The following is a 9,008-nucleotide window of genomic DNA, read 5'->3' on the forward strand; positions in this document are numbered from 1 at the left end:
TCAGCTGGTGTCCGTACAACGCCCGATACATCGTGTGGCTCGACAACACAGGCTCCAGTCCCGTCCCAGCCTCTAGGGCCCTCAGTTCTTAACTGCCCTATGGTGTCTCCAACTACAGACCCTGCTTCTGAATCCTCTTTCTATAGTCATCGTCCCAGCCCTGTGAAGCCTCTCACCACACCTCCAGCCTCACCACAGCCCCTCTAGCCTCCCCACACCTCCAGCCTCACCACACCTCCAGCCTCTTACCACACCTCCAGCCTCTTACCACACCTCCAGCCTCACTACAGCTCCTCCAGCCTCACTACAGCCCCACCAGCCTCACCACAGCCCCTCCAGCCTCCCCACACCTCCAGCCTCTCACCACACCTCCAGCCTCACTACAGCTCCTCCAGCCTCACTACAGCCCCACCAGCCTCACCACAGCCCCTCCAGCCTCCCCACACCTCCAGCCTCTCACCACACCTCCAGCCTCACTACAGCTCCTCCAGCCTCACCACAGCCCCTCCAGCCTCACCACACCTCCAGCCTCACCACACCTCCAGCCTCTTACCACACCTCCAGCCTCTTACCACACCTCCAGCCTCACTACAGCTCCTCCAGCCTCACTACAGCCCCACCAGCCTCACCACAGCCCCTCCAGCCTCACTACACCTCCAGCCTCTCACCAAACCTCCAGCCTCACCACACCTCCAGCCTCACCACAGCCCCTCCAGCCTCACTATGCCTCCAGCCTCTCACCACACCTCCAGCCTCACCACACCTCCAGCCTCACCACACCTCCAGCCTCTCACCACACCTCCAGCCTCACCACGCCTCCAGCCTCACCACACCTCCAGCCTCACCACACCTCCAGCCTCTCACCACACCTCCAGCCTCACTACAGCTCCTCCAGCCTCACCACAGCCAATCCAGCCTCACCACAGCCCATCCAGCCTCACCACAGCCCCTCCAGCCTCACCACAGCCCCTGCAGCCCCCAGCATCACTGAAGCCAACCAGCAGTCTATGACCACCTCTGGACCAATCAACCTTGGCTATAATGAAGAGCGTCTGAATGGCCGACAGGCAGAGTTAAAGGATCAGGAGCGTTTGTTTTGCCTAAGCATACCCTGGGCTCAGCACTGACAGGAGTGATGGATGAGAGTCAGGGCCATCGAGGGCCTCTACACTGCCCATAATGACGGGTCAACCAAACTCAACTCTAGCTGTGATAGAGGGCATATTCAACTTATGCCCAGGTGTTCCCCTAGGTGTACCTTGGGTGTTTCATCCCCAAATTATGCCAGTTAGCAATTTTAGTAGTCAAACCACTCAAGTTAATTCCAGTTCAGCATACTTTTGTACCAGCCTGAATGGGCATCTTCGGTTACCCAGAACCCCACTGCAGTGTGATTTCACTGAGGGTCATGTCTATGATCACGCCACCACACACACTCTCTCATCCAATGAGCACATTACAGGACACATTAGCCATGATGGATGCAGATCGCATTGGAGAAATGTGTCTGGATTCGTTTCTATGGTCTGAGTGCCCTATGGTATGACCCAGTCTAATTATGATCCACGCTAAACGCATCCACGAAACCACAGGGGCTCTAATAGGGACGCACTCTGTAACGTGACAATCTCATTCCCATCCCTCATCCTCTCCGTCTCATCTAGACACTTCCGTCCTTCTCGCTGCCAATGTGAGACCGAAAGCTGCGATGTCGCGGACGTGGTCGCGGTGCGGTGAGAAGCTCTCGTTTGCATTTACATTTAGTCATTTAGCAGACACTCTTATCCAGAGCGACTTACAGTAAGTACAGGGACATTCTCCCCGAGGCAAGTAGGGTCAAGTGCCTTGGAGTGCCAAGGACACAACGTCATTTTGCACAGCCGGGAATCGAACCAGCAACCTTCGGATTACTAGCCCGATTCTCTAACCGCTCAGCCACCTGACTCCCCTTTTGACAGTTTGCGGGCAACCTCGAATCCAGCCCCGTCCCTCTCCCCAGCAGCCTGCGGCCTGCGAAGGCGCGGGTAGCAGACTCGACGTGGTGACAAAGCCTGAATAATTCATGTCTCTCCGGCCGGCTGCATAGCACGGTAGTAGCCCGGATAGGAGTAAAGAGGGGTCAAGAGTTCAACGGGACACTATTGTATGTGGAGGAGCGCTAAGCTCATTAGCTAACCAAGCAGTCATATAATCATACTGTTTTGAAGTGCGCTGAGCTCAGAGAGTTGTGGGAGAAAAAATTGCCAGGAAGCTCCCCTCAGAGACGACGGCAGCATTCAGAGGGCATGAAGTATTGTCCCCAGACTTCAAATGTGATTACGCCGACCATCATTGCAAAGGCCACCTCTTATTGTGTTGTGCCTTGATGCCTGGGAGGAGGGAGGGGGGTTACACAATATTAATCAGGTTGAAAAGTAGAGTGGGCTTTGTTAGCATATCCGACTGTTCTGGCCTGCCTCTATCATTCCATAATTCATACCACACCGATTCGAAATCAATTGCATTGTTAAACACCACTCGTCTCGTGCCCTCTGTCTTTGAGTCTGATTAGGCCTCGCTTTCCCATCCGCGGCGCTGTTGCGGCCCCCCTCGTAACAACGGCATTATGAGGAGGGTGGAGGCAATCATCGCCGGCCGCTGCGGGAGGCCGGCTCGGCTCCCGCTGCTTCCTGTTGGCAGCCATATTGTGTGGAGGCCACAGGCGGCCACGGGGATCGGGTAGGGATGATGAACCTTTTCCCCTTCCCCACCGAGAGCAAGGGTGGGGGCGGAGGGGGGGTCTTGTTGTCGCACTGTCTGGGGTGGATGTGTGCCGACGGGAGGAGAGTTGTCGTCGTCTCGTCCCCCCCCCGCCTGCTTCGGTTCTCTTGTGCCCACGTGTGCAGTCGCTCCGGGAGACCGCACACCGCTGGCTCATTGATGCCACATCCACTGTTGTGGTCCGTGTGTGTGTGTGTGTAAAGGTGTGGGTGGCGTGTGGGTCTGGGTGTATGTCTCTATGTTTCTGTGTGTGTGTGTCTGGGTGTCGATGTTCCTGTGTTAACTCGGTCTGAGTCTGTGGTACTACTGAATACACTTTTGAGTCACCTATTGGGCTCTATATGGGGCCTTCTACTTCAGTACATGTGCCATGCTGAGGTAACACTGCTTCCCAGAAGTCCGGCTGTTAGGAGTCTAGCTGGTAAAACCACAAAGCTTGCGGTAAAATACATCAATGGTAAAGAGAATAATTCGTCAAATGATAATTACATAATAGTTTTGTTCGGACTCAGCTCATTTAATTTGGTTAGAAATGTATTTATGGCGTGGTCTGTTCTTAATCGTGTATAATGGGTGAGGCCAAGAGAAAATCCAGAGAGTGACAAGCACTGTTTGGCTTTTCCCTCATAATGGGTGTACTGCTGGCTGGGTAGGAACGCTTTCAATACAAAGCTTTAGCTTTCAATCAATACTGAGCCGACAATTCATGTCAAGTAGACCGCCTCCCGTTCGTAGAATTCATTGTTCACAAAAGGGAAATCACTCAGCTCCGCTCTCCGCCGCGTACGTATACGTGCGACTGACACTCGAATACAGAGACAGACGCACACGCGGAGCCTTTCACAAAGGACGCCAGCCGTCGACTTCCTGTTTATAGCGCATCACATATTGTTACGGAGGGAACAAAACGAGCATATTGGAAGACCCCCCCAAAAAAAACGTCCACTGACCAGTAAAAACGGATGTAATGACATCGTAAATTCCCATGACACTCCCTGAGAAGTTATTTGTGCCGGGAAATATTCAAAGTGATTATGGTGACTGATGGAAGGATCCGAGAGATTAGGGGAATTTTTACCCATAATTCCTTTATACCCTGGAATGTCACCATCCATCAGCGATAGAAAGTGATATTTCCTGGAACAGCGTGACAGGCTCTCCTCCGGCCGGGCCCGCACCAGAGCCACGATTTATCATCCCCACATCCCCTATCAAGCGACAGCCACCCGAGGGAGAGCTGGCGAGAAAAAAAAACAAAAAACAAAACAACATCCTCTGGCATTCTCTGTGTTACCAATTATGGTTACAAATGAATAAATGCCTGTATGGCCTTCACTTTCAATTGATGCTGGTCGTCTGCCCTCATCCCTCATCTCAACACAACCTCTTAACCTTGGAGCGCCTCCAATGAGCTGACGCTGGCGTCTGACCCGCGCTCGCAGGCGGCGGCGCGTGCCGCTCCTCGTCCTCCGACCCCGAACCGCCGTCCCCGGCGAGGAGGAGGTAGAGCGTCTCCGGACGCGCTGCGGTCGCCCTCGGTTCCCCAAAACGGGCCCCTTCCGACGACAGAGGAGAGGCTAAGCAGAGGCTCCATCCCACGGCTTCGTCTCCCCCCCCCCCTCGACGAAAGGGTCTTCTCCCAGACGAGGAAAGACCGAGGATCGGCATGTCATAAACGAAATGCATTTTCGTTTTTGATCCCCGACGGTAGCATTGACGCAGGCCCACTTGAAAGCACTCTCAGTGCATACACACACACGCGCACACACAAAATATCCTCTTGTGTGAGCGCTATTGTGATTATTGGCAGGAGAGGATGGAGGGGGAGGGATGGAGGGGGGGGTGGGGGGAGGAAGCACACCAGATAGAATAAATGCACAAAGAGGAGATGTGGGTGGCTGGTGTGCTGGAGACTCCAGCCTGCTGTCGCTCTCGGTCTGTTCAACCTTGGCTGCTGATTGCTCCCAGCGCGCGCACACACACACACACACACACACACACCCTGTCCACTGTCTCACAGACGCCACCGATGATATGATGTGCCCTATTTGTTGGTATCATCAATGTCTTTCAGCGGGAATCCGTTCCATCTTTATTTGCACTGTGTCATTGTGTGAGGGGTTTGAAATGCACAACATCCACTCTGGCCTTAGGAGTTTGCCTTGGTGATTTAACACAACAGCTCAATGACAATAATCTGACACTCTGTTCTGGTGGGGGTAGAAACATGCCAATTGCCAGTGTCTCCTGTCTCGACCTGACATTCTGAAAACCGTGTGTTTACTTCCAAGAGACAGATCTGAACAGCCCAAGAGCAAGATTAAACAGACTCCGGGGGCTCTTCATCCAGTCAGAGGATCCGGGGCTAAAAGCATTTACTCTCCAGACAATCCACATGAATAAGTAGTTCACTATAACACACACACACACACACTGAAGTACAGAAGCGCAGTGAGACGCACAGTTATAACTACTCCTGCGGCATCCAAAATGGATTCTGATCCAAACAAGCGTCTTTTTTTTCGAAACGTGTATCGTACGTTAGCAGTACGTTTTCCTCGCAGTTTGCGGATTTCACTTTCCTGGCGCATGACATGGGGTGTGTCAGCCTCGTAGATATCCAAGCCATGACATTAGCGGAGTACTGCAAGGGTACAATAACAGTGTTGGCTTTTAGAGGCTTTAATAGTTCCTAATCACGTTGAACTAGATACGGTGTTTCCAGTGCATTTCATGTCGCACCTAACAATGTCTAAAATGCAGAAAAGTGAAAGAATTATAATCCAGTCTTTGTCTGGGGTTTTTTTATGTCCAGATTTGATCATACCAAGGTTATACTGTATGACTGGGATGAAAGACACATTCAATTGTTTATTATGCAGCAGTGACTGACTTTGAACGCTTTGCAGATAAAACAGTTGAAAAGAATCACTGAGGAACTGTTGGAACTTCCACTTGCAAAGTGACCACATGAATATTGACCTTTCTGTGATGTTGTAATTGAGATATGAGGTGTTTATCGCACTGTGTCTAGTAATGCAGGGTGGTTCCTTGGCATTAGCCACTGTAATCCGGTTTCGACTGTGCACTTATTTTCCTTGATCATCTTCAGCACCTTATTACATTTACATTACATTAACATTACATTACCTTATACATTTAATACGTTTTCTGCATCGCTGTGGGTAGAGCCATCTGCTGAATGAATGGATGGAAGTGTTAATATTGCTGTTGTCGACATACTCTAGTCAGAACCTCTGATGGAATGTTGAAAAGATTAACTGATTCGTTGTAATGGAAAGTATTGCTTTTTGAGTGCCTTACTTTTGAAGTACATGTGAACAATTTATGCGCATCACTGTAATGTTGCTCTTAGGGTTAGCGTGTACTTTGACATCACTCGCGAAATCTGAATTTAGAAGAAATGATGCCAAATGATGTCTGAATTTAGAAAGGCTAGATGCCAAAGAGGTTCATTCGGGAACTGCAACATCAACTCATTTTGGTGTGAATGTGTTAGGTTATTTGTTTGCAACAGTAAGTAATGATTGATGAAGAAAAATCAATTGATGTAGAGGATGGGGATGTAGGGATGTAAAAATGCAGAAGTATATTTGACATTCTAAATTAATTGACAAAATAACTTTCCTACCTCGCAGCATGGGCGAGAGGAAATTATGTTTCTTCCCCGTACAGTGTCTCTAAACAGTTCTGTTACTGTATATTCATTGTTGATTCTCCCTGCAGGCGTGTGTGTTTTGTTCAGTACAGGAGCTATTGCTAGTGCAAGTCTGATAGGTATGACTTATTCTCTCTCTCTCTCACACACACACACACACGCACACACACACACACGCACACAGGCACCTCTACACACACTGCCAAAGTTGACCTGGGAGCGTTCTGATATCGAAGCATGCACTGAATTCCTTCTCCTGCAACTCCTCTTTCATCAGCAGCATCAAATAAAAGCGTTTTGTACTCTTAACATTAATATTTCACAATAACATTTCATTTCACCGTACAATTCATTTAACCAATTAAAACAGGTTAGACTAACACAGCAGGGGACAAGTGAATTAATTAGCCGGTCCTCATATCCAAATATATCCATTTTCTCCTACTCTCTCCCTGTATTTCAGACAGCTCAGTGCTCACTGAAAAAACGCTCCCAGTAGGTCCAAGTCTTAATCTTGCAGATGGAACATGTTGGCGTTTGTAGAGTAACTGCTTACTCATCTTCCAGAGGAAGCTTTGTACACAGACACAATTAGCAGAACGGTGTTTGGGTGGGTTTTCAGAAGATTCACCTTGGGAGCCATGTAGGACACAGTTAACGTTTTTAATTTTTGTGTGCCTTCGATTTCGTTTCATATTTGGATTTTGCATGACATTTTGGACATGACCTTACCATTCAGACACATTTGGCATAAAGATAACTTGACAAGAGAGATATGGCACTATTAAAACACTTTGTCAGGATGTTTTCTTACTTAGACGCCACATAGAGAAAATAGTAAGGTCATGTGCAATTTAATAACAATGATCTTTTTATACTATTTTTATTGAGGACTCTCGACTCATAAGAATGACGAAAAGTCGACATGCCAAATACATTTAAAAAAAACTCGAGAGGAAAATATCCAAACACATCCGATTTAAATTCCAAATGAGAGAAGCAGATATGAGTCACACAGCCAAAGCTGCTCCTCGCTATAGTTCTAACGAGAGTTTATTCATGTGCTGCTGGCTCCCAGGGAAATCCAATGCTGACTCCAATACAAAGATCTACACATTGTCTCCCAAAACATCAACATTTGTTGAACATTGAGAAAGGGCTTTTTGATGACTCAACACGCACACGCACACACTCACACACACACACACACAGAGAGAGAGAGGGCCATGCATTTAAACATCTTTATTCTAATTCTATGAGAGATCTTCCCAAGGATGCACTCACTGGGCACAAAGAACCACAGAAGAAGAGATAGCAGGGAGAAACATGGCCGACTAGAAATCTGTTTTCCCTCCACTGTCACGATTTACTCCTCTGACGGATTCAAAATCTGAATTGCAGGAATATTTACCATTCGTACTTTCGATTTATCACGTTTCCCTTCTGTTTAGTATTCTATTCTATATCTAATATATCTCGGTGTTCGAGAATACCAAATGTGTGGGGGCTTGCACACAATTGTCCCATATATACACAGTATTCATTCTAATACCTGACCATATCCTGACCATATCATTCCTTTGGAACATTTCAGTAAAGAAAATTGCTAAAGAGAAGGCCTGCCCCTACTCTCTTAGGAAAGTACTTCACAGTCATACAACCTGTACATCTAAGATACTTAGAGTCTGCATTCCCTATGCAGAGATGCAACATCGCAATTGTGCACATCGTCTCCCACACGACAACCGCCAACACCAGACAGGATGGGGAGCGACCAGCGACCAGCGACCAGCCAGACCCCGACAGGCAACGCTGTCAATATTTTGGTCATGTTGACACCATTACAGCCTTTGGTACAGTAACTGTACTGTAGTTGTAGTTCACTGTAGTTCATTTAGTTGCGTGCACAACCTGCAGTACGGTTCACTGCACAGGGCACGGATTAAGAGACTTGCGAAAGAAATTCTTGCAACATTCGAAAGAGAAGAAATGTATGCAGAGCTGGGTGAAACACAAACTACTGTTCTAATTAATTCAACGTTCACATCCCTGAGCTGAAAGGTAACTGGCGGTGCAGCATTCACAGGGGAGACATTGTGAGGATGCGTTTGAAATGTTAACACTGAAAACATGAATATGCCACTGACAGCACACAATGCCTAAATCAGGGTTTGTATCTTCATTATTGATCTTGATTTACCATAGGAGCCATTTACCAAACTGAAAAGGTTATCAAAGTATGGTTATTTGGCAAATTGTTGTCAGTCTAGATCTGTATTCTGTCATTTGTACATACAGTATCATTTTGTATTATGGGGAGTCAGGTGGCTGAGTGGTTAGGGAGTCGGGCTAGTAATCTGAAGGTTACCGGTTCGATTCCCGGCTGTGCAAAATGACGTTGTGTCCTTGGCAAGGCACTTCACCCTACTTGCCTCGGGGGGAATGTCCCTGTACTTACTGTAAGTCGCTCTGGATAAGAGCGTCTGCTAAATGTAAATGTAAATGTATTATACATAGATTGGGCTAAGATGACTAGGTGGACATTCACGTATAAAGAGGTTGTGAGAAT

At 48.0% G+C, this 9,008-nt stretch overlaps 1 protein-coding gene across 1 annotated transcript in view; it reads right to left on the reverse strand.

The window, feature by feature from the left end:
* Nucleotides 1–2,839: 2,839 nt before the first annotated feature.
* Nucleotides 2,840–9,008, reverse strand: part of nrg2a (neuregulin 2a) — a 94,793-nt gene continuing 88,624 nt past the window's right edge. Inside the window, exon 12 of the mRNA XM_062453200.1 lies at nucleotides 2,840–2,853. The gene's annotated coding sequence lies outside the window, so the exon portion shown is untranslated. The remainder of the gene's footprint in view (nucleotides 2,854–9,008) is intronic.

The sequence above is a fragment of the Osmerus eperlanus genome, chromosome 27 (genome assembly GCF_963692335.1).
Source record: "Osmerus eperlanus chromosome 27, fOsmEpe2.1, whole genome shotgun sequence".
NCBI lineage: Eukaryota > Metazoa > Chordata > Actinopteri > Osmeriformes > Osmeridae > Osmerus > Osmerus eperlanus.